Below are 27,378 nucleotides of genomic sequence, written 5' to 3' on the forward strand. Positions count from 1 at the left end.
AGTGCAAGTATCTTCTGTAAGCTGGAGGAAGGACTCCTAGAAAGTGTTTCAATAATCTGTGGTGGTTTTGGTGCTGGTGGGATGCAGTGGCCACTGTGCTCTGGGGATGATCAGCAGGGTGGCTGCAGAGTGCCCTCAGTGCACAGACACAACTCCCAGAGTGAATTATTTACAATTAACAAGGTAGGTGACAGATTGTGGAATATCCTTTGGCACACCACTGTTTCCCAAGAAATAAGTCAGTGTTCAATTGGGTTTTGTAGCTCTGAATGACCAAGGCTGCTTGGCCCCTTTTTTGCTTGGCTCAGGCTGGGTGGCTGCTCTGACTCCAGCACAGCACTTGCATCATGGATCACGTCTCCCTCCACTACACAAACCCATGTGCATTACCTTTGAATGCAACAACTCGCACAGAACAATACAGAGCTCACTTTCCCTGCATAATTAGTTTGGAATCTGATACCAACATCTTAATTAGGCCTGACCCCTGGAGTATTTGACCTAACATCATTTGCCAGCTCCAAAATATGGTTACATCCACATTGCAAATAAGCATCCTGGCAGCAGCTGTTGTTTCTGTATGAGTAATTTCAATGTCATTCTCCTCTTACAACACAGCCAAGTGCAGGGATCCTTGGGATGCTGCTGCAGCCCCACACCCCTGACTGCCCTGAATGTGGCTGCACTCCCATTGCATTCCTGCATCAGTGCCAAAGCTGGGGTTGCACTCAACCTATTTAGTTAAACTGGGCTGACTGTAGCAGCATGCAACTCACCCTGGACCCACTACCTAATTACATTCCCAGTAGATTTCCAGGGAAAGAATTCTCAGAAAATATTTCCCTGAGCTCCCTGCAGTCACTGCTAGCCAAGCTGAGCAACCTCTCAGCCCACTGGGATCTACCTGCAAGGGCTTCAGACACACCTTCATCTCTAGGAAAGACAGCAACAGAAGCAGCAGGGGAGCAGTCGGGATCATAGGCTGAGTGTGGACCTCATAAAACATCCCCACATTTATAGACATGAAACACCTCACCAGGGAGCAGTGGCACGGGTTTGTGAGCAGGGCTGCATTCCACAGCCTGGGCCCTGGAGCACAGCACAATTCTCCTCCAAGGAAAGCAGCCCATACATTATGCAAAGAATTTACTGTTGGTTTTGAAATACTGCATGACAGGAAGAACGAAACACGTGTCAGATGTTAGCCACGACACTTAAAGTGCTACTGGGAGAAGTGCAGATAGTGCAGCAAGAGGGGTGATATGAAAGAAGAGGAATTTAGCATCTATATTTCCTTTTTTAAAGAAACCTTTTAAATGCACGTTGTTTCATTTTAAAGACCTGAATCCATCTTATAGGTGTTTGATGTAGTGCCCTTTTTTTGAAGCTAAGGCACATAAAAAACCAAAACCAAGCTCAGCACCCAAAAAATGCCCAATATTGCTTTGACAAAATTAGCATTCACACAGGAAGCAGACACAAGCCACCCCTGCAGTTCAGGTCCTGGTTCTCTCATGCTCTGGGGAGGCAGAAGGAGAAACTCACTTCCACCTCATAGCTGGAGTTAATTTGTTTTCCCATCTCCATCAGTGGCAGTCAGGAATCAGGTCCCAGCCCTTGTGTTGTTCACTCCCCAGCTGAGAGAGAAGTACTCGCTCATTCTGCTGTTTCCTCTTACCCTGGAACATCTCCCCTGCCCCTGGGTTCCTCCCTATTGCTGTGCTGGCAATAACTAACCTCACTAACCTTCCCTGGAACTGCAGTGTAATTTAGAGGTGTCTGAGTTAAGGTCAGGCTCTCACACTGTTTGAGGCAGTGGGAGTCCTGCCACGAGTTTCACTGGGTATTTACTTGCCATTTCACTCCCATGGAAATTCCTCTATTTCCTTAATACACTGAATTACCTGAGAATGTAGGAGTTGTGATTCATTTTTTTATCTGTTGTCATCTCTCTTGACCCTATAAAGCTTTGTAGGAAAGGTTATAGAGCACGAGAGGAGTTCAACAACCACCTTTAGCAGGGAGAGCATTTCTGTGCTCAGGAGAGAGCACAAATGAAATGGAGCCAAATAGCCACAAGGATCTTTTTATAAGCTGAGAAGTATCTCCAGTGCTGCAGTCAAAGGGATGGACACATGACTCATTTACTAGATCAAAAATTTAAAAGGAAAAATGTGTGTTCATTACATTATTGAAAAGGCTGTTTGAAAATCTTTCACTTGCTTTAGTCTTGGATTTTCCTGTAATAATTAACATTTTGACTGTTACAAGTCTCCCCATTAAAACCTGAGGTACAGACAGAACACAGATACATTCCTGTGCTTGCACATACAAGCATGATTTTAGTCACTATGGCACCATTTAAAAAACCCCAAACCTTTCTACATTAGGAAATCTGTACTAAATCACATTTTAATTGACTTTGTATAAAACCTTGATGATAAAAAGGTCCTGTCTATGAAGCCTTGTAGCCTCCAGCATGCAGAAAGTAGCACAAGGCTTGTTTTCTGTGAAGATGTGACCTTGCCCCAGCATCATATTGGATCAACCCCAACAGCACATGGGGGCTCTGCCCAGCCCATTCCTCCCCAGTTTGCTCCAGTCCCATCCTGAGCTCTACCAGCCAGAGAAAAGAGTAATCCCCATCACTCTTCAGACCTGGTGCTGGTTTACAGATACTGCTACAACCTGTCACACCAAAAGGCAAATCTCCTGTTGATTCAAGGAAGAGGAGGATTAGGACCTGTGGTTTTTCATTTTATTTTGAATGTTTGCAGACCTCTCTTGTTATAGTTACATTATTTGTGCATGTATTAGCCCTGAGACTGGGCTGTGTAATTAGTTTCTGTCAATAATAGGAACTGACAAGTCTGTTCAAATCCACACTGCCTTGGCATTAATGTTTCATATACACACAAACATCCTCTGTCTTCCAAGAGAAAAAGAAGTTGGTTTGCTCAGAAAATATTCAAATATGGCCTTCCACACACTGATTCCCAGCTTGGATTTACAAGGACTTGTAAAACAAAAGGAAAAACAATAAAACTAGATGAAAACTCTTATACAGTATTTCAGTCCTCTCACTAAAAGTGTGCAGCAACTTGCCACAAGCTCAGACCTACCTAGCCATGGTGTCTTGGGTTTGATTTGTGACACTGATCACCCAATTTTATGGAAATGTGAAATCTTAAAAACACTCTGAAACTCTAAAAAATTTAACCACGTCCTTAATTTTACACAGTGTCAGTGGAAGAGATTTAAAAAGCAGTAAACAAACTTGTTACTGCAATAGAATCGAAAACAAATCATAAACTCACTAAAGTTACAGAGCTAAAATATGGTGTGGAGAATGGACAATGGCAACATTTATTCAATAAAACTCATTTATATGTAAAAGATTGAAAAAAAATATATACCAGTATGCAGGCACAACAAATTATATAAGAGAAAAAAAAGTTTTATGGGCAAGATGTTTTATATTATGCATGCAAACATCATAGCTGTATGGGCAAAGGTGTTAACCACATCTGCAATCACACTCTAAAGTGCCACAGAGGTGATGGGAAATGTGGCACTAGCCATACAAAGGATGACATCTTAATAGTTTTCTGTAATAAGCCAACTGCAACAGCTACTCCTATATACTATTTGTCTTTTTCCCCTGAGATATAAACCCAGTCCTCTATCTGCTTATGAAATCTAAATATCCAAAGACCTTTTCTTCAAGAATGATGGTGTATTAATTCTGATGGCTGGGTCAAATTTCAGCCTGGGTAATTGCTTTCTGCTAAGACATAGTTAAACTTATAGTTTTAATTTAAAGATGCTCAGCCATAGTCTGCTGCCTGTGCTGTATTCAGCATACATTCAAACAATCTCCACTGTGGGAATCAGTATTTTGATGTCTTACTTGAGTCCTGCTAAGGTTTACCTCAGCTTCTAAAATGACAAGGACCTTATTTAATAGGAAAGGTCACCTTTTCTTCCTCTGCCACAAATCTGGCCTGAATATTTGCTACATCTAGAGATTGTTTGTGGATATTATACAGGCACAGAAAAACAGGTAGAAAGATGCTGCAGGTTTTTCTATTCAAATACTTCTCCAGAGTTAACATGGGGACATGGCTCAGGGTAACAGCACTGCCACAAATGTTAGGGGAGCACCCAGGCAGATTTGCCATTGTGGTAACTAACAACCTCGTGGCAATCAATCAGTCAATTAACTGAATGTGAAAAACTAGTGAAGACAAGCTTGCTGATAAGAGTAAACAATCTGGGCTGGAATTGTGGAGAAGAAAGTGAAATTCCATTTCCAAGGCTGTCAGAGGGATTTAAACGATCACTCAGGAGAAAGGTTTTCTTTTTTCCCTTTGTTTTTTCTTTATTTTCTCCAGGCTGAGGGTTTCCATAGATCTTCTCATTGATCTGAAGTGGCCAGGGGCAGAAAAAGCCAATTTTGTCTGCATTAGCTTGTCTCCCTTCCACTATAGCTTAACAGGAAGAGAAATGCCACCCACAGCCCAGAAGGACTACATGCCCAAGGCTTATCTCAGAAAGCAGGATTCAAGCCAGGCCCTTCAAATCCAAAAGTCAAATGCTCCCAAAACAGTGGAGGGAGAGCTCCTGAACTGGTACCAGCCCACACACTCCTGCAGGCAAAGGCTGCAGGCAAAGGCTCCAGGCAATGGCCACGTGCAAATTGTGGAACAACTCACCCATGCATAAAGTGGCGTTGAGGTCTGGATGGGTTTTCCTCCCCCACCTTTATTTTTCACTTTGCAAAAGCCCAGGCTTCCATTCAGTTACCTGATAGCTTAAAAGCAAAAATCCCCATTGCATAAGGAGCCCTGGCAGGGCAGGACACAGGGCCCTGCAGGCGGGCCAGCAGCTGTGTGCATGGAAGGGGATCCTGCATAAAAGTGTTCAGTTCTCTGCTTGTAAAGTCTCAGCAGCAGCCGCTGAGGGAGCTGCACTTGTACAATTACATTTAGAAAATGCCTCAAAACCAGAACATATATTTTTTAATAGAGAAACTATCTTTTTTCCCTCCAGTCCCCCATCCCTCAAATAAGCTAAAGAGCCCCTTTTCCAAGACCATCGAACTGAATTTGCCTTTTGAGAGGAGTTCAAATGTTTTGTGGCCGAGAAGCACTTTCCTGCTCTTCCAGCTCTCACTGAATCCCAGTGGCAGAGAATATTTTTGTGGGAGAGGACCCTAACCCACACTGATGATAGATGGCCCTCAGTCCCCACTGAAAAGGGGCTCAGGACTGCTTCCTTCTGTGCCCTAAAGCCAGCAGGAGCTGGAACAAGAAGCACCATTTATAAATCTCTCCCTGTTTGCATCCTATGCAGAGGTTATCTGGTTTGCCTTTCCCCAGCGCTGCATACAACTATCACAAAGTACATCAGTGCAGCCATACAGTGTCATTTTTGTAATTAAAGCCCCTGACATTGACTTTCCTGTTTAACCTGCTGTATTGGCACTGCTCTCTGTTCTTCCTTTAATGTAGCTGCTGATCTTTCAAAGATCTTGGTTGCGTCTCAAAAGCCAGCTGGAGGTGGACTCTTCAAATAGAGTCAAAGAAAAATCGACATGAGGAAAGTTAACTAAACTTTAACTCAAAGAAAAGTTTTCTCTTCAGTTTGGAGCAGATACTGAGACCTGCTTTATTACAAAGCCACTCTGCCATATTGCCAAGGGCTTATGTCTGACTTAACACATACACAGTTAATCACCTGGCCAAAAGAGTTGAAACCTGCAAAAACGAGAAAAATGGTCATCATAAATGTCATATTAAAGGGGAAGATCACAAGTGTGAAGTAGAAGGTTGAATTGTTCCTGTGTCTTTATTTAATCACAGCAACTGCATTCATTCTGTAGACTGCAACACAATGGGACCATCTGTGTTCAAACAGGAATAACTATAAAAATACCAGACAACCAGATCAAGAGACGCTTCAGTGGGAAGGTAAATTCAGATGGAGTGAAATCTATAGCACACTGCCTGCTGAGTATTCACACATATAAAAATTGACTCTCGGGCTCAAGCATACATAAATGCCATTGCACAAATGATCCTGGAAGTTTCTGACTGTATTATGATAAAAACATATTCTTTTGCTGGCATGTTTGCAGTGGTGTAATGGCTCACCAGAGTTAAGTGCTCAGGGGAGGAATTTCCTGGGAGATCATGAGGTGCTTGTATATGAAAGGGGTTTAGGCAGCTTCTGAAATATCTGCCTTCTAAGGGCAGCATTGTGCTGGCAAAGAGGCCAGATCTGTCCTTGAGTCATATTTAATGGCATAAACCTCTAAGTTCTTGCTGAGCCTTAAAATAGAAGATACCAGAAACAGGACTGCCCAAAAATCATCTCTGCAAACTGAAGAGGCATCTGAGAGTTACATAATAAGAAAATCCTTGATCTTTGGTCTTGTTGATATAAATTACTCATCTTGAGGCTGCATGTATTTATGTAGCTTTAGACAAATAATAGGAACTATGGGTTGGTTTTTGTAGCTCTGTTTGCTTTCAAATTTAGAATAATGAATAAACCCTTGGGCACTCATTCTGGAAACTGAGTCTGCCTTATGAGATTATCTGCAGCTCAATAGTCAGGGGACAAGGGAAATAAAAGGATTCACATTACGAATTATATAATGACTTACTGCTCACTTATCTGAAAAATAGTTGGAGTCATAATTAGCCTGCCTTTTCAGTGCTTTAAGTTGCAGAGATTTCTACTGCTGCACACCTTAAAATTTGCATTTTAATGGGCTAAAGATGTATATCAGTAATAGCACCAACGGATGCTCTCTTATCACTAGTATTAATACAATATATAGCTTAGGAGACTAACCTATCCACAGTACAGCAGGTTTGATCAATACAGAGGAGAGTGACCAAAGCAAGTCAAATCTAAATGTCACTGTGCTGATATGCCTCTAAATAAACTCCAGCTTGCAGTCTGAGGTCAAAACCATATCAATGCCATGAACATGAAGATGGTTCAGCGAAATGTGATAAATACAGGGTTCATTTTCACCTGTGCAATTTATGAGGAAAAGTTCAAAATGCAGCTGCCTATGGTGGATAGCAGATTACTCATGAACAAAGCCCCAAAACCTAAGCATTATATTATGGACATTTTAAATTTTTTTTCTAGAAATAAAAGGCTTGACTCCAACTAAGGCAGAACATTATTCTGGTTCCTGTTTATTTTTAATTCTAGACCTGTAATAGAACTAGTAACTGTTAGGGAGGTTTTTTCCCTTCAGCTTTTAGGAGCAAGCCCAGCCTCTCATGACCAGAAAGCAGTGTTACTGCTCCTCAGCATAATTTCCACAATCATGGCAGCAAGGTGGGGAAAAGAAAATAAACCTGACAAAATAAGCCACTGGTGAATAACACAGCAGCATTTCCACAGCTCCCTTGGTGTGGTTTACTGGGAACACTCTGAGTACCTCTGGGTTTTGGCCTAGTGCACAGCACAGGAGAACTTCAGCACCACTGTTTGCCACGGATTAACAATCAGTATTTCTGTATAACAGATCTGCTGGAGCAGCTTCTTCCAGGTGGACACTGACAAAAGGAAGAGGGTGAGAAAAGCTGGCCACAGAAGGAAGATGGAAAATGCAACAATAGGTAATGGAGGCCTTCTGACACGAGGAGCTTCATCTTCAGATAATATATTCCTCTGACATAAAGAATTTGAGAAAATGACATATTTTTTCTCTTTGAAGATCAAAGAAATATTTAACTTGGGAAGATTGGATTAAGCAGGGATTAAGTTCACTGTTGAAGCTGTCACTCCATGGCTGGAGGGAACTGAGGGGCTGAGCTGCCTCCTTCTTGCCGTGTTTTCCAATGTGCTTCTCTGAAATAATTTCTACTTTTAGCTTTGCTTAACTGTGCATCAAAATGGTGGAGCTGGGAAGGGAGACCAGCTCTCCTCAAACCTGGAAAAGTCGTGGTGTCAGCAGCTGACATAAACCTGAATAGTGGCAAAACTGCAGACAAGGAGCAAACATATAGGAAGACAGAAGAGACGACTCAGAGCTATATACAGGAAACTTAGTATTCCTAGTGAGTGAAGTCTCTGGAGAAAATCCAAGAAACATCTCATATTTTTAGTGAGGGTCTATGGTAAATGTGTGCAATTCAAGGGCACATAATTCAACCACAGAAGGATTAGATAAAACTGCTGAAGCCTTTCAAACCCTCTGGTCTTCCAGCAAGTTTAAATGGTGTTTGAAATATCCAGCACTTCGAGGGCTCTTTGCAATGGCAGCAAGTTGCCTTAAAGACAACAGAAATCAGCCCCAAAGAGAAGTACAAAAACAGAGCCTGGCTTCGGGTTTTGATTAAGACTGGCTGGAAAACAAAGATTCATTTCATAAATGGAAATTAATTTTAATTTGCATTATAATTGAAATGAGGCACTTTGAGAGAAGCAGGAGAAGGAGGAATAGAGACAGTAAAAGGGGCAATATCCACACTGTGGCCTGGTGATTACCACCCTCACTGCAGTACAGGAGGTCTGGGTTCAGACACTGCAATCCTGAAAGTGCAGTCCCCGTCAGGCCAATAAATAGTTGCTCTTACAATCATCACAGAAGGACTCATTTCAAATAAGAAATTCCTGTATCAGAAAATTACTTTAAGCACTTTGATCAAAAGACCTACCACTTCTCCTCATCAACAACTGGAGCTCCTCATCAAAATGGAGCTTTGCAGAATATTCCCAACAGGGGGTTCGGATGCCTCTTACAACAACTCCAAGATCACATGTTACTTGATGCCAGTCATTGAGAGATTCTCCTGCAACTAAACCCTCCTCAGTTTAAATCCCATGAAGTTCTGCAGTAATCTTTCATCTCTTATGGTTAGGACAGTCCTTCACATCCAGAATTAACTCCTCTTAGCAGCACTGTTAGCTGTAACTGCAGAGGGATTGGCACCACTCTTGAAAATGAAGAGCAGGTTTGGGGCTGGGCTGCTCAGATATCCTCCATCAACCTGAACTTCTTCAACCACAGCTCTTGTTAGTTGCTCTGTTCTCAGTGTTAATACAGAGAAATCATCAAACCAAAGCCAAAAGATGCTGAGGATGTTTTTTTGGGGTCAATGGGTTATAGATTTCTCTTGGGAAACAGCACACTCTAGAAGATCCTTTTTTTTTTTTCTTTTAATCTAGAATTCTCCAAGTGTTAGTAAAAATATAGTGCATTTCTCTTTCCTTTTCTTTTTTATTGTTTGATTCCCATGTGTTTATATAGACTTATAGAGGTTAGAAAGACCCTTGAGATCACCATGCCCTACCATACAACAGGCAATGCAGCTACTTGATACAGGGAAATCCATGTTCAATATTACTGTCTTTATTCACTGTCTGACAGGAAAATCTGAATATTAATAATTACTTCGTGTCTGTTTTATCTTCTTCAGCTTTGCCTGTTTGGGGGCTGAAAACTCTTTGGTATGTTTTCATACATAAAATTGTTGAATAAATTCTTTACAGATTCTCTATTTGTCTTGGAAAGAAAATGGGGATGGATGGAATTGCTAAATATAGCAACTTTATTTCAGTAATGTTTATATGCATATTTAATGTTTTAGAGGGAGTTAACTCCTATCGAGACAGAATAAACAAACAAACAAACAAACAAACAACCCAACAAAAACTTAGATGATATGCAATAAAGCCAAATATCCTAACTTTTTCAGCTAGTATCTGTCCTTCTCAGTAAGGTTTTCCAGAGCCATTCAGACTCCCAGGTGCAGGTGACTCAGGGATGCCATGAGTAGGGGGGGATCCCACTAACCAGTTCAGTTCATGTATATCCCTCATCAGGGGATAATGATATCCTGTTATTGTAATCAACTTCTTGGAACTAGCAGTCAGAAATCCTGGTTATAAGCCTGGAGTATCCCATGGCCTTGTTTCACTGTAATCTGCAGCAATGAAAGGTGTTTCTCCCCCATGTTTACCTTACAAAAGGAGACTATAAAGTGTCTTATGATCTACCAAGAGCAGGGAGATTGCACTGAAATTTAGGAAGGACATTTTCAAAGGCACAATTCTCAGTTAGGAGCATAGCTGTGTCTTTGAACACGTCCCTCGGTGCTTGAAGCTGGGCTCCAAAAGGAAATTCAGCTCCTGCCCAGCTGATCTGGGACCTGCTGGCTCTTGTCACCAGCCTGATTTACCATCACAGAGGAACCCCCTCCACCTGCTTCTCTTGCCTGAAGAGATTGTATTTTAAAACACCATTTTATGAAGTTGTGAAGCCTTCACTTTGTTTTGGTAGAAAATCCAATCAAATGTGGCTGTCCTGCTCCTTTCCTTTCAGCTTTCCTGAACTGCCTTTCACCTCCGTTTTCATCTTTTCTATCTGGGATTTCTCAGGAATGATGCTGAGAAATCATTCACCTTTTATAGTTCTGGCTCTCCTGGCCAGGCCAGGACAGCAGTCCAGATCATGCACCTGACCACAGCTGCCATAGCTGGGATGCCAGCTCAGGGCCATCTGGAGCACCTCAAATTCAAAAATTTTGTGGCAGGTTATTATACAGGTAAAATTAAGACACTGTAAGATGGTCCCAAATACCAGATCCTCCACTTGCATTAAACCTCCATCTTCCAATCATCTGCTGTGGTGGACAGCTCTCTATACAAAGCTGATCATGAAGTTTAAAGCCAGTTCCTTGACTGTGATTAGTTTTTAGTTGTCTCAACTTTCTCTGTTCGAGATGTACATTCAAAAACTAAAAGAATTTTATTGTTGTCTGGGAACTTTATAGACCACTTGGATTTAATTGCACCATGCTGAAGCACAGCTTTGACTGGTATATACCTTAATCAGAAAGTTAAATGTTTTCATCATCCAGCCATCCTGAATAGTTAAGACTGGCAGTACTACTCATCAAACACACAGATGGTTTGAAGTTTGATTAGGGAACTGTAACAAAGAGCCCAAGTTTCATTAACATGTAGAAAATAAGGTAGCAGAGTTGAAAATGCACAGAAAGTTACTGAAGGACTAAGAGAAATGCTGAAAAATCAGAACTCTGTGGAGAAAACCTCAAATACTAAACAACAGGGAGACACCCAGGGAAGTGGGGTTTATTCCTCAAAGCCAAGCAGAACACAGCTGCATCCTCCTCTCCTCACAGCCACTTGAGGGAGGTTCAGCTGGGTGAGGAGCATCAGCCAGCCCAGGCAGAGAGAATAATCTTTACACCTTCCACAAAATCAAAGTTTTTACACACACCTGCCAAACAAGGTATACTTTCAAAAAATAACAGATATTGGATAGTTTCATTGGTGTTTTTTTCTAGATATGAAAGTTTTAAAGAAAAGTAAAATTAAAAGAGACCTAAAAAAAACAAATATAATTCTTCTTCTGTTTAGAGTGTCATTCAAATAATCCTTTTATTTGCATAAGGTGAAATTAAAGACAGAAGGTGTCAAAAATCATTTTTTGTTTTAGTGACCTCAACTCTCTGCACAAACAGCTGGACATTTTGTATCACCAGCATCTGAGACACTCAGAGTTATTGGATTTGTTCTCTTAATACCACTCCTGACTAATGGAAACATCCATCCTATTTTAGCAAAAAGGGAACAGACTGACTGGACATGAAGTGTGTGGCTGAGCTAAAAATGTAGTCTACAAATCCTAGTCCAAGACCTTCTCTATTAAAGCATCCTTACATGCTCTAGTCACACATTTGGGCCTGTAGGATTTAATCCCCACTGAGCTGTCCCATGGGTTTCAACGTTCCCTGGGTCCAAAATTTATTCAAAATTTTTAAAATGGTTTATTTTGAGATTCACATGTGAAAATCTTTAACCTAAATACACATCTAAATCCCTGTATAGAATAGACAGAGAGAAGGAATTTCAATACTTAATACAGCAGTAATTCTCTGTTTGTCTTTGAGACCTCAATTACAATCAACCTTTCTATTTTTATAAGGTCTGTCCTTGGCCACAAGAACATCCTGTAAAACTCCTGAAGATCTGAATGCCAGATCCTCTGGTCACTTGTTCCACCAAGTCACACCTGAGAACCCCCTGGTCAGTTTTTCTGTTTTACTACCAAAATAACCACAAAATTGAGGGTCCCAACTCAAATTTAGTAATTCCATTACTTAACATTCAGTGTTACAGAATTATACAGAAGGGAAAAAATTAGAGAATGAGGCACAATCTTTACAGGCTTTCATTGCTGGAAAATTGTCTGAAGTCTTGACTTCAGACTATTCCAAAAGATGCAATAGAAATGGATTAAAAGGTTTTCTCCTGTAACATTTAACCTAAAATGCTTTCCTTACTGAAATATGACTGCAGATTTTTGAATTTGCTATGAAAAAGGGGATAGCTTGGTTTAAGCTAGAACTGTCTAAGTTTACTGGTGACAGGAAAAGTAGCAATGAGACCCCACCACAGTCCAGACCCTTATCAGGGCTGGCTGAAATGCATGACTGCCCACTGGAAACAAACACAGTCCAGGCAGGTTTATTTTTTTCTTATATGTTTATATTTCTTACAATGTGAGGGGAGGTTGTATATGGTCATGATGGGTGTTATTTCTTTCTCTAATATTTCTGTTACTGCAGAAGAGGGAGAGAAAAGTATCAAGTGCAAGAAGGAGATAAAAATCCCACTTGGCTTTCAAATGTCCGTTTATACATGTTTGTGAAACACAAACCCTCCCCTATCCTTGGTCCACTCAGAGGATGACTTGGACAATGGTGCCAGGCAGAAAGAAAGAAAAAGGAGATAAATTAATGGGTGTCTGTATGTGATGGTGCTTTACAGACTGAATCACAGGATGGTTTGGTTTGGAAGGGACCTCAAAGATCATCTCATTCCAGCCTCCTGCCATGGGCAGGAGCTTCTACAAGCCTCTGTCCCCGGCTGCTCAGGGCCCTGTCCAACCTGGCCTTGAGCATTTCCCAGGATGGGGCAGCCACTGCTTCTCTGGGAACCAGAGTGCCCTCTCACAGTACAGATTCCTCCCCAGTACCCAACCTGAACCTGCCCCCTGTCAGTGTGAAGCCATTACCTCTTGTCCTAGATGAGCCCTTCTTTAATGTGCTGTGCTTGAAGCAACTGTTCAAACAGCATCAAGCAGCTGAAGGACAGGTTCTGCACCTCCCAGCCAGCACCAGGAGTACCTGAGGGGGTAACCCAAAAGGTGCATTAATGCAGCAGCTCTGGGGAGTACAGAACAAACTCTGCAATTTGGGTTAATGGCCACTGGTCCTCCAGGGAAATAAGCCCATTGCACTACATCTGTAGTCTGCTCAGGACTTCACTTCAAAGTATTTATGTCCAACCATGTCCTACTGGCATAAAGCAACTCTCTCCTCCACCAGTTTTATGAGGGTCTTTAAGTACACATAATTTTCAATGTAATTGCATAGGAAGATGTGCATATTAAATATTACATTTACTGATGTGTCCTAAGGTACGTGATTAATGGCTTCATTTTACCTGTCCTGAAAAGAGCAGAATTTTAATATAAAAATCTGTGCAATGTTCACATTCCACAGGGATTTTTGTGGGCTCAAATCCAAAATAAACTAATGAACAAATGAACTAGAGAAAATTCTAAAAACACACTCTGTGCTACTTTGGTTGAACCAGGAGGAATCCAGTGACCTGAGAATTAAATTGACACAATTTGGTACTTCTTCAGGACATATATTTTGTTGAAAGTTAACTGCTTCAGTACTCAAGGGACTTTTCAACCCCAGCCTTCAGTGGAAATAACATTCCAGCTTTTAAATCATATTAAAAACATAAATGGTACAATATAAATATTAAATTTCTTACACTTAATTTAGAACAAGTCCCGAGCAGGGTGTAAATGACTTTGCCTGGGTCGAGCAGAGAAGACTCCTGGGGCCTGCTCTGAATTTCCAGGCTGATTTAGGGAGTGACTTTGGAGCAAGCTGCACAGGTCACCCTCCTCAAACACCTGTTGAATTAACCTAAGTAAGCCTAATCAAGTGCCTACACATCAACTGCTTTGGTTTATACACAAAAGCTTAAACCCCCTTTGATCAGTGTTAGGTCAGGGTGAAGATCTGTTGGTCAGCTATGACAGTGCTCTCCTCCACAGCTGTAGTTGATTTTATAATAGACAAATATGCAAAATATTCACAACTGAGTGTTTCCATTGTTATTCTATGACCTTTTCTAACAACTCTCTTGTTATTTCAGTTCTCACTGAGCTCCAAGCCCCTCGGTGCACACATGGCTGAGGATCAGGGTCAGAAGTGCCACCTTCCTGCAGTGAGGGGATTGCAATAGGAGATCTCCAACATGCAAGAGGGAGCATTCTGCAGAGTCACAATCCACAATCCACCTCCAAAGTCTCAACAAGACATCTCAGCCAAAAAACCAGCAGGTCTTTGCCCAGAGCTGCATGTGCCAGGTGAAGGCCTTTGTGGGACAGGAACATGCAAGATACAGCCATGAAGGAGAACTGACCACACTGCTCGTGCAAGCAGCATGGCAAGGCAGAAATGAGTTCCCACAGCACCCTGCTCCACCCATAGCCCCTGGATAAAGCCAGCAACTTCCCAAATGTAATCCCCAAGTAAAGGGGACAACTCCCCAGTTGTACCCCCAGTCCCTGGTTTGCCCAATCTCTGAGTCCACGCTGTTGAGTTTTGTTCACTTTCACCCAGTATTTGGCAGTTCTCAGGGCTTATCTGATTCATCCAGCCTCTCACAATAAAAAAAATCCCCAGGACTCACCTTAGCTCCTCTGCCTCCAGAAATTTGTCCCTCTGCTCCACTTTCCAAGCTTCCCAGCATGGCATACTGTAGTTCTCCAACAAACCACTCCAACCTAACACAAAGTCACAAATAACCTTTTTTTTCCCCTCATTCAATAACTCCTAAAAATAATTTCAGTTCTAATGTGAGCCCCTGAGATCCCTGGTACCCTCCCCCCTTTGCAGGTCCCCTTTTCACAGGGAGGCTCATCTCCTCCCCCTGCTCTCCCTGATGTCCTCCTGGCAGCAGCTCACCCAGGCTGCTCACCCTCCACTCCAGGCTGCTCTTTCAGCTGGGCACCACCAAGCCAGAGCAACAGCAGCCTAAAGGACCTCTCAGAAAGAAATCTGAAAGGCAAAAATCCATTTCAGCACATTAAAAAATGGAACACTTATTAGAGCTTTTCTGGTTGTTCTGAGTAACTACTGTGGTGGGAAGGACATGAGGGATTTAATGCTTTTTGGGGGGTCCAATAAGATTTCCAGGATCTCATACAGCAATTTCAAAGTTCAAAATAGCTGCTTGGTTTTGAGCCCCTGCTCTATTTCTTTATTTAACGAAAAATAAAATAGAGGAAGATACCCAAACCAGAAATATTAATTCTAGGTGGAACTGTGTTTTGCAGCTTCTGGAAGTTATCTTGTACCTGTCATCAGTCTTACTTGAAGCAAGAGTATCTTTTTAAAGAAATCCCCAAACCATATGTTTGCATCGGATTTATTTGCAGACGTGGCAGACGATTACTGTGAAAACTGGAGATTTCACTAAAGGAGACTGAAAGAGTTTTTCAGAATCATTGTTGTATTAACACACGGGAATAAAAAATTTAAAACTCTGAGCATAACATCTGCGTAACTGTATCATGGAAATATGAGCTGTAGCATACATCAGTGCCTGAATTATTCAAGTATCTGAAATGCATCTCATGACTTTGATACAGTCCACAAAAAATACTGTGGATTTTTATGTAAGATAGGAGTTAAAAATGAAAACAAATTGCTGGCAGATTCAGTTTGTAAACATCCTAGATAAAAAATGTTAGATGGGATCTTCCTGTTTAACCTTGCCTATCTTCTCTCCCAACAGAGAAAAATATTTAGTAACAGAGAAAATCTCTGAAGTCTGTTTGATTCAAAGTATAAAAAGTAAATTTCAAATATGAAACTAAGCATTCCTAAACTCATTCAGACTTCTGGCCTTTGGGAAGTACCAAGAGTGTGTCTGTGACCCACCTGGCAATCCTTCAACCTCCCTTTGCCTAATGAACTTCACCACTGCAACAGAGACAAAGAAAGCAAAAAGCTGTATGTTTTACCAGCCTTAAAAACTCATCAATTTGTTCCCTTTAATTACTTTCTCTTAGCACTCCAGTGGGTCAAGGACACCAGCATGTTGCAGCATCTGGGATTCATGCTGTGTTTTCTGAAGAGAAAGAGTAAATGAAAGTAGGTGTTGACATTGCATAAGAAACGTGGTATTTCTCAGCAGACCTAATGGGTTATTACACAGGAACAAATGAAAGGTAAACTTTGCTGTGTGAGAGCCTTCTGTCAGCAATAAGGTACAGAGAAGGGAAATGCTCAGGTTTAATATAAAAAAAATACTGTCTTGATACAATTTATAAAATCAAATAATAGCCCACATTGACTCAGGATGTAACTTGATATAATTTCAACAGTCATGCAGATTTGTAGCAGAAGTGAATTTTCTCAAACAGATTTGCTGTTAATGAAAAACTGTCCATGGAATTCCTCTTTTAGACATGGGAGCTGGCAAAGCTTTTTATGTTGAATGTCTTCAGAGAGCACCCTGGTGACAATGATGCAATTCAGCCCTGGATGATGGCAGTGTCCTCCCTCCAGGACAGAGCAGGGGTGGCAGTGGTCAAAGTGCAGTGCCAACCTCTAGTTTTCACTCCTTGTAAAATTTTCTATGTTTGAATATTGCCATCTTTTGGAAAATAAGACCACGAAGTGCTTTATTTTTTATTAATATTAGGCTGGTGTTGGAAGGAAGTTGTTAAATTTTAAGGCAAAGAGTCTTGTTGAAACACCCCAAGAATTCCATCCATGGGCTTTGAGTTTTAAAATTTATTTCCATCAGAAATGGGACCATTAAATGACTGGACAGGCAGCCTATTAAAACTAAAAGGGCAACTGAGCATTTCAGCCTTCACCATTTCCTCCTTCCATTTCCCAATTTTTTTTTTTTTTTTTCCTGAACAACTTTCACCTCACCAAAAGCTGTAGAACAGTTTAGTAATGAAACTCCCCTGTGTAGGGAATGAGGGGTTTAGGTCACTTGCAGAAGCACTCTCAAGGGTATTAGTAAAAGCAGGGTTTGTATAAATTTGTCACCTATTCCCTGCCCAGGGCCCTTCCCTAATACAGCTCTGGGGACTTTCTGTCATTGACACACGGGAAGCCATTCTGTCTCCTGCTCTAGAAAAATCCCAGTGAGACAACAAGATAGAAGGAGGGATTTGTTCTTCTCTCTCTTTGAAGCTGCATTTGAGGACTGCAGGCCCTGCCCCACACCTCCCCTTTGTGAAAGGGCACAGGGTAAGATGAACATCTGGGTAAGGGAGGAGGAGAAATGCCAATAAGTCCAGACCAAGCTCACTTCGATACTTCAAGAGGTTTCTGTATATGTTTTTGGATGTGTAAATTGTCTTCCTCTTCTTACTTCCATTTGGAGCAGGGAGGAAAAATGATAAAAATGTCCCCATTTTTCCTGTGCTGTTTCACATCTGGAAGCACACATAACCCTTGGGGGGAAAGTGCTTGGTGTTGTCACATCTTTAGTGTAATCACTTGAGACAACACCTGACAAGCCTGGGAGCTCTTGAGTGACACCCAAACCCTGCCAAAATTCCTGAAACAGGGCCCCTTCCCCCTCTGACAGAGGAGAGGAACCACATCCTCTTCAACCCCCTTCATTTCAAGAAAACTCCTACAGTCATTTGCAAACTTAAAGAAAAGTGGTGCTGATTTTGCAATTGCAAGCACACTTAACATTTTATCCTTGCTCTTTTTTTATCCTGTCCCTTCCAATAGTCATTAAATTTATTAAGTGGCTTCTACAAGTGACTCCTCTCACTTCTAAAAATGACCAGATTATCAGCACAGAAAATATATCTAAGTTCAGTCCCTCTTTTCTTATCTTTCCTGACAAAACACTCTCCTTCACAGTTTTATCTATATAATTGATGACCCACACATGACATAATTTACAGCCCTCTCTAGCAACCTTCCAAACTGTGCACCAGTCATTCCAGGATTGCACTCAATGCAGCTGCTCCAGCCAGCCACTATAAACAGATTTTTTTTTTAATTTAGTCTATACAAAACTACAATGGAACAACAAAGAACAGAGGCTTAACGAGGATTTCAGTCAAAGTATGCCAAATGCAAAAAAAAGAAAAAAAAAAGAAAAAAAAAAGCTAAATTTAACAGAATTATCGGCATTTATTGTTTGTGCACACAAAGACATAGCTCAGCCCTCAGTCCTTCAGGACTAGAAGCCACACTAACAGATGGAGAAAAAGGATGCTGCTCTGGCTTTCTCTTCCCTTTCTCTTAATGCCTGCAAGACATTGTATTTATTGCTCTCCTATTAAGAAGTCAGGAGCTGTGTCTCAGGAAGAAACCCCTTCCATCGCTTCTCCTTATGGCGGTGTGTGGCAGAAAAATGAACAGCATCAATCCTTCCACGAGCAGCAGAATACAGCAGCAGATAGAAAGTAGCTCCTGCATAACAGAAACCATCATTATAGGGTTGGAAAGCATGAAAAAGTGCCTTTATGGGGCCTGAGATAAATTACAAGATCTCTATGAATTGAGGGGAAAATAGAGAGAAAGCCTCTCTCGACAGTTACAGGAAAAATAAAAGGGCACAAATACATGCAGAGAGAGGAAAAGCACAGTGACATAGTGTCCTACATGGTGGAAATGCCAGAGCCAGCCCCTAATTCAGCTTGCTTTATGAATTCACTTTAACTCAGAGCTTCAGCCTGAGTTTCTGATGTTCAAGCTAGCAAAGCTCATTTTCACCCCAAAAAACAGCAATCCCTGAGGAATAACACTGAGTGCACACAGCTTTCCCTGTCCTTCCCATTCCATTTAGATTATTTTATTAGGAATGTTTTTCTGCTGTGGTAGGCAGGATCCTGGGCAGAGGAGATAAATTCTTTTAATTATTGGGTCTCCTGTAGCTCAGCAGAGAGCTGTGGTGGGGCAGCACGACAACCTGCAGACATGAGGGCATCAGCCTGGAGCAGCACAGAGGAGACCCTGTCACTGCCTGGAGCTCCCAGAGACAAAGGCTCAGAGCAGCCTGGGGAACAAAACCTGCTCTCGTAGGGGAGGCCCTTGCTCTGCTCCTGGAGGAGGTGAGTTTTATATTTCTTGTAGAAATTTTATATTTATTTTCCAAGGTTTTTTTGTGTCCTCCAACTTTTTCTTATAGGACTTGGAAAACCCATTGTTCCCTACAGGCTACCCCCAACATCCTGGAAAAAAAAAAAGAAAAAATGCCCACAACAAGCTGAAAATCAACATTTGCCCTCCTTTTCTGTAGATATTGTTTTGGAATTGAACCCTGAAGAAAAATGTATATGACCACAGTTCAGCATAGCAGAGGCACCTGACTTATTTCTGACTTAAAATGGAAGATCTGTTGTTCTTTGATTTTAAAAAGTCCTTTTATTTTTAGAAGTGATGTATCAAATATGCATGAATGGGTACATGTCTTTTCCATTGAGTGAATCCAACCAGAGGGTTTGGCTCAGGTCCTGCCACCCTCCTTGTTAGACCTTGAAAACAAGCTTTGAAACATGGGAGAGAAGCTCCACAGAAGGAGCTGGAGAAAGGTCACGAGAAAAACGTGCCATCAGTAGGAGAGTGTAATGCACTATAAATGGTCAGAAAATGTAACCATCAGAGAGACAAATTAATTTTCATGAACTGCCTTCTCCTCCTGCAGAAAAGTCCTAATTGAGGAGCGTTTTCCCTGACCACAACACAAAACCTCTGGTGAACGAGCTCGTTAACTGGGTGCCACACTGTGACCAGATTTGACGCATATTAGTTTTTAATAGGCAGTTGCTGACTATTTGCAAATAAGCAGTTATTTCAAAGCGTGAGAATAAAGTTGGCTGTCTATATTTTTCTACTTTAAATGAGAAGGAATAACTGTTGCTCTTTTTTCCTTCTCCACAGCATCCAGGGTCACCAGCTGTGTGCCTGTTCCCTGCTCATTGCTTGCTCTGCAGTGTCATTCCAGTGTGGATCTTCTCAGTGCCCCTGACCTGCCACAGTGGAGCTTTGTCATTGGCTTCAAGCAGGGAGGGAGGGAAGAGCTCAGAATCCCATTCAAGCCTCTTCCCATTATCAAGCCACAATATTTCATCATGCTTGGTCCAGCACAGATTTGTCCCTCATGTTATCTCCAGATATCAGCTGGACATTTTAGGACATGAAGACTTTTTGCTGTTTAATTTGATGACGCACATAGAGCGTAAATTGCCTGACCATTTAAATGCAGGAATTTTGTTTCTTTGCAATATTTTACTATATCTGTTTAACTATTTTATCATTTGATTTCCAAATTGCCCTTTCAAGCCTTGCAGCAAAATGTGCATAATTGTGATGGATTTTTTCTTTCCCTTGCCTTTGTCAACAAATGCCTAATCAATCCTAGTAAACTAAAAAATCCAAACCACCAGAAACAGGCTAACAAGTTCTTCCAGCTATTTATCTAATTTGTATTGACATGAAAACTCATTAATTCAATCTGAAAGAATAAGTAAGAGTCAGGATTAAGGCATTTATGTTTATATGTCCATGTTGTTGTACATCAAAACAAGACCTTTGCAGTGCTCGTGACATGAAAAAGCCATTAAGGGATTTGGTACTGAGGTGGCAAATTTCAGCTCTGTCATGATAAATATGTTCATGATAAATGTGTTTGAAAAAGATAAAGCACAAGAAACCAAAATGATATTATAAGAGTGGCTTTCCTGATGTTTATATGTTTATGTCAATGGATGCTTGGGACACTGATATTTACCTGAAGGAGCTTAAATATTACTCTGCACTCTAATTTACCCATGAGTAAAATCTGCATGACAAAATGAAGGAGTTTGGAAATTAATTGATACTGGTATAGCCCTGAGAACCTTGAGTGAAAAGGGGCCTCAGGAATTTGTAATAGGATCATTAAGTGAAATGCCAGCAGAGATATTAAAAGCAGGGTCAAATTTTTCAAGCTATGAGGAAAAGTCAAGGAGGGAGGGCAGAGAGATGAAGACCCCAGAAGAGAATGAAAGTGCAGAAGAGGCAATGAAACAACCTGTCAGACATCAGAGCAGAGACTGAACAAAGGTCTGAATTATTAACTCTAATTAGCAACTTAATAAAGAGACAAGTCTTTAAAAATGAAATGCTTACACTACATGAGAGGAGAGGAGAGGAGAGGAGAGGAGAGGAGAGGAGAGGAGAGGAGAGGAGAGGACAGGACAGGACAGGACAGGACAGGACAGGACAGGACAGGACAGGACAGGACAGGACAGGACTGCAGACAATTCTAAACTGAGCTTCACTGTCAGTCTCTGGAAGAAAAGAGACCGAAGACAGAAAAAAGAACAGGCATCACTGTGTCAGTCTTAAATGAAAAGAACAAAACAAAGATGACATCTTGTCCTGCTTGGAAGGGTCTCCTTCAAAGCCATGTTTGTTTTCATGAAGACTGAGGGTACGTGTATGTGTGTCCACACACCCACTCACAAGTGCATGGAAAATGAGGAGACTGTTGCAAACCTTTGAGCAGGGGCTTTCACAGTAATAGCTCTGAATCCAGCACTCAGACATCAAAGGGAGATAATGGAGCCCAGCACCTCCTACAGAGACAGAGGATTTCCACACAGCCAGAAGGAAAAGACACTCTTCAGCAGCCACAGAACTGTTTCCTGTCTTCCCTCCCTCTCCTCATACACATTTCCATAGAATTTTCCTGGCCACATAACTAATTTCACAAGTTTGATAATTGCCCTTACTAGAGATACTGCTGCAAAACTGCAACTGCTAAATAGGATCAGTAGCATATCTGTAAAGCAAGAAATCAATAGATCTTTGTTTTCCTTCAGTAACCTTCTTGATGCCTAGTAATTTTTAATGGCATTTTGGTCAATATCCTTACACATAAAACATATTACCTAAAACAACATTAGGGGCGTTTGTCACTAGGTTTTTTCCAGTGGGGACTGACTGTCCTTACCCAGTTCCCTGAAAACCACAGGCAGCATCACATACCAGTAATATTGCCTCCTAAAGCAACATTAGGAAAACTCCTCTGAAATGTGTTCAGTTTCTGAGTTTAAACTTCAAGAAGGACATGGAAGGATTCACAGCTCAGTGAATCACAACATGGATTGGGCTGGAAGGGGCCTTAAAGTTCATCTCATTCCAACCCCTCCCATGGGCAGGGGCACCTTCCACTGGACCAGGTTTCTCCAAACCCTGTTCAACCCAGCCTTGAGAAGACATTACAAGAAACACCCCTAGACTACAGGAAGGACTCAGAATGTAACCAGTGGCATAAAAATAAAGCACATCTTCATTTCTGTGTAAAGCCCCTAGAGCTGAGCTCATTGAGTTGGCCTAAGGGCAGCACAGAACAGTAGCAAACACACAGAGGAATGTTGGTGTTAGGGAACATTTGACATTAAGGAAAAGGTATAATGACAATTTAGTGTTGGAAGGTGGACAAGCTCAACCTCAAAAGAAAACCTACAGCTCCCTGGCACAGATTAAGGTTTGTAAACCAAAGTGGGTATTTCACTGTTTGCCACACATAAATTTTTAAGCTTCAGAGCTACAGAGGAGAGTTTTCCTCTCCTCTCTGCACAACTTGATGCTGTGCTGACTCTCTTCTGCTCTCCATGAGCTAGTAAAGCTCTGCAGAGAGTTCTGCACCCAGCAGACTGGTATTTTGGCATCATTCTGACAGAACAGACAATACGTATCGTACTTGGCTTCTTGTCCTTTGGGAGCGGGCAAGAGTTGAAGTTACTTGTTCATTTTTTCAAGAACTGAAATAATTGGGTCATTAAAGCACTGAAATGGGTTGTTCATGGAAATATACCAAGGTTTCACTTGGATGATCTAATGGCTGCCCCAGAAAACAATTAGAAGCAATTTCTGTCTTCCTTCTGTGCAAAAATTGATCTCTTCTCATGCAGCAGCCAACCAAGCAAAGTCTGGCAGGTAAGTAGAAAATGATTTATGATGGAAAAACAGGACACTAATTCTAAGTAAAATCCTGTCTATCATGAGTCAAAGATCATATAGCCGCCTCTGAACATGGACTGAGAGCTTTCTTGAGGAATTCAGCTGGCTGTACCCACCCCTTTGCCAAGCTGCAGTAAGATGTTGACATCATCATATTTCTAATGATAATATAAATCTTCCCCCATGTGGATATCAAAGAGCCATATGGTCAATTAGCTATGCCCAATGCTTACCCAGCATTATTAGAACTTGCAATACAAAATATGTCTTCTAAATTCCTGTTGCATTCAAATTAAAAGTTAACATTTTTTTTATTTTAAATTATGGTGAACTTACAAGTTTTCTTAAGAAATCCTGGGTGAAAAGTGACATTTGGAGATACACACACACAAAAAAAAGAAAATTGACTAAAAATTGGAGAAATAGTGAACACCATGAAGCAGCAAATGTATGGTCATAAGCATGCATAAGAATAAAAATATTTTTTCCCAAAAGTACATGTTGTAGGTTACTTGCCATACAAATGTTTTTGTTTAGGACTCATGACTTCTATTAGTATTAATTACTTTTGCTGGCAGCTTAAAATGTATAGTGGCCTCAAAGCAAGGGCAATGCCTATAAACTTTAATTACTTTCTCCTTCAGCCTAAGCAATAAAAAAGTATGGTGGGGATCTGGTTATTAACTGAGCGTGGCATCCAAATGAAGACACAGTGCACAATAATTGTGTTTGTTGGGCCACAAGCTGGTGGTTCTCATTGGTCTCTCCTGTTCCAGGGATGAGATGGGCTCCGGGCAAACAGGAAAGATTTTCCTCCCTTGACCTACTTTGGACAAAATCTCATCCTCAGTCACATTTAAGCCCTCAACACTTACAGCAGAAAGCCCTTGAGTCAAAGGACAAACAAACAGCTCCCTTCCCTGCTCACAGATCAGCTGCCATAAGCCAGGGCTTCAAATATTCTTTGAAATAGTCTTACCATCTATATTCTTTGTCTGATTTTTAAACAAAAGAGGTACTTGCCTAGATACCAGTAGGCTACATGTTTTTCAGAACCAAAATTGTAGTTTTGCTTGTTTTGAACAATTTCTACCAGGATTTTTGTGAAGCTACTGAAATTCTTTCTGTATATGTACCTTAGCTGTTGGAAAAGTGATATTTATACGGGTGTGTGCCTGTGTGTCTATATCCATAGTTCTGAAACCAAAATTTACAGTTAACTTCTAAATTCCTCAGGAGCTTAGTCACCTTACTAATGTGAGATCAAAATTTGACATAGGAAAGAACTTGTTCTAAAAGTTAACAAAATAATAAGTGACAATGATTTCTACATGACAAAGATACTCTGCACAGTCCTGCCACCCCTCCTTCTATTATTTAAACTCTCTGCACAGATTTCTAAGTCATTTCTATCATTACTGTTTCCAAAACTGGTCTCTCTTCCATGCCAAGCATTTTATAGATGTATTTCTTCCTTTCTCACTTTTCATCCCAGAATAAATATAATCTGGTCATATTTTAGAATTGGATCCAGTAAAGTTTCAGTGTTCAAATCAGCCTGTATTCCTGTCTAGCAGTGATCCTAAGTCATCCTTGACGTAGTCACTGTGAGACATATACCAAAACATTCTTTCTGAAATATTCAGAAAAGAATAAAAAAGGAATTTCAAATATTGCAGTTCTCCCACTAGGGATATTTGTTTTTCAGAATATCAAACACATAACACAGCATATAAAAATACATCTGCTACTATTTGTCTAATCTTCCCACACAGATTTAACAATTTGCATGACATTAGTAGACCAGCATGTGTTAATATGCACCAAAATGTCTAACTGCCCATTTGCACTCACAGATCCCCAGAACATCAATTAAAGTATTATTAGTACACGTCTAAAATAGGAAGGAAATTCCAGCTTGAGTTTTATGAGTGGTTTTTGATCCTTAGAAGCATCAGGCATGTGCTAAGTTCACAAAATGGGGTAAGATCTGGTCTCAGTTCTATAGTCAGTAAATACATAAGTGTGGGTCCTACTTTAAAGGACCCACACTATGAATTTACGTTAATAAAAAATTCACACAGTACAAAGCCATACCACTGGCCCTGAACAGAAAGAGCATAATCATTTGTCTAAATCCCAGATAATGGGAAAATCACCAGTGCTGCAGCACAGACACCCAGAGGAGACAGTCACAGCTGTGGGCAGGGAGCAGAGGGAGAAGGAGGAAGCCTCAGCTCTCAGCAGCTTCCCGAGAAATGAGGATATTATTTAGGATGGAAAGGGTTTTCCAGCATAACAGGAGTAAAGTTCATCCTTGTGTGGATTCCAGGGGTGAAGCAAATGAGGCTAAGAAAGCAAAACATCCATTGACAAGAAGGCAGAAATATTTTCTTGTGCTTTTTGATGTAGGACAAAAATACTGCACTGAGAGAATTTCTCCCTGTACTCAGGAAACCTTTCCCCTACTTCTGTCTCATTCTTTTATTTGTTATTCAAATCAGAGCTGATGCAGAAAGCAGGAAATTTATGGTGATGAGGCCCTGGCAGAGGTTACCCAGAGAAGCTGTGGATGCCTCATCCCTGGAAGTGCTCCAGGCCAGGTTGGAGGGAGCTCGGAGCAACCTGGTCATGGGTGTCCCTGCCCATGGCAGGGGGCTGGAACTGCATCATATTTAAGATTCCTCCCAAACCAAACCCTTCTATGATTCTGAGTTTTGCTTCCTTATCCTGCCCCCTTGATTATTGCCTATTCTGTCACAGTTCAGCAGAATGAAGTGTGTTTTGTCAAGGAAGATGCCACAGCAGTGGTCATCCTGTTGGGACTGATGTCCTCACATGCCAGGCTGAGAGGGCAGCTCAGTATCTCTTCCTCACAACAACACTGAGATGAGAGAGCTGAGACAGGTCTCTATCAGCCACCAGTAAAATAAACTGAGTATAAAAACCCCCCAAAAAACAAAAAATAACCACTCCCAAGGAAAAACCACACACACACAAAACCAACCAAAAAACCAAATACCACCTCAAAAAATTGACAGAGAGACTAAAAAGTGTTGCAGATGAAGGAAAAACTGCCAGTGGAGAATTTTCTGTGGTATATCCCAACATTTGGGATAAGGGACTAGCAAAGAAAGAAAAGTGTTTTTCAAGAGTTTCTTCACAGTCAGGAAGGCAGAGGCTGCAGCAGAAACCATTTAGGGGCTGGCAAAACACCACTTAAAAAGAGGATGTGGGAAAACAGCTGTGGGGCTGTTAAAGCAGCACGAGTAAACCCGGAGAGGCAGGAAAGCAACAAACAACTGGAAAATGGCTTTAATTGCCAGACTGCCAAATTACTGTAATCTGACAGATTGTACCCATTGGTGCAGCATAGACTTACTGTCAGCATCAGAAAAAACTTGGTTAGAGGGTATTTTTATCGCAGGTGAAATCAGAGACACACAGGCAGCTAAGAGGAAAACAAGAAGGTTTCAGAGAAGAATTGTGCACCCATCATCATTAACTTTATCGACTCTGAAAAAGCCATTGATAGTCTCAACAAAATTGCCTCCAGAAGATAAAGGCTAAATGTGGATTATCTCAGGAGATAGTGAGAATAGCAAACCTTTATGGAGATCCTAACTGATCTAAGAGACAGCAACTGGAGTCAAGCAAAGCTCTTCCAGCACCCTCATCTCTGTTCATTAGAAAATTACTGGAAGAGGGAAACTGGCAACCCACAATCTAGCAGGCATCAAGGCATATCTCTAATTTTCTGCATGCAAGAAGCAAGTGGACAGTGAATGCTGGGTGGTATAAGACAGGGGTAAAAAGAGGTAGGAAAAAATTTCCTTGAAAAGAGTACAGAATGTGTACAACTGTAAGCACAGCAAACAAACCCAACACAATTGGTATTCAAAGGAGAGTGCTGAAAGGTTTACCTCCCCTTCTAGTCTAGAAGCAGCAGAAATAAAAGGTAGAATGGGGAAACAGGTGGAGATATAAACCATTTAGGTAGACTGTAGAATAACAGACTAGGTATCATTACCAATGGACTATGGGGCCTTCATTTTCCATACCAATTCCTTAAACATATTTTTGCAGGGTAAAAATTATTACTAATTAGAAATACAGAGAGAAGCACTGCAGATCAGACCAAGTGAGACAAATATTCACTTCCCCCCCCCCCCCCCCCCGACTTAAGACAGGAAAATGCCTTTTTTATCAGATTTAGGCCTGATAGTCACTGCAATAGTCACTAATGGAAAAACAAAATCGTCCAGGAAGCCATTAGAGAAATCACTGGTAA

The sequence above is a fragment of the Prinia subflava genome, chromosome 16 (genome assembly GCF_021018805.1).
Source record: "Prinia subflava isolate CZ2003 ecotype Zambia chromosome 16, Cam_Psub_1.2, whole genome shotgun sequence".
Lineage (NCBI taxonomy): Eukaryota > Metazoa > Chordata > Aves > Passeriformes > Cisticolidae > Prinia > Prinia subflava.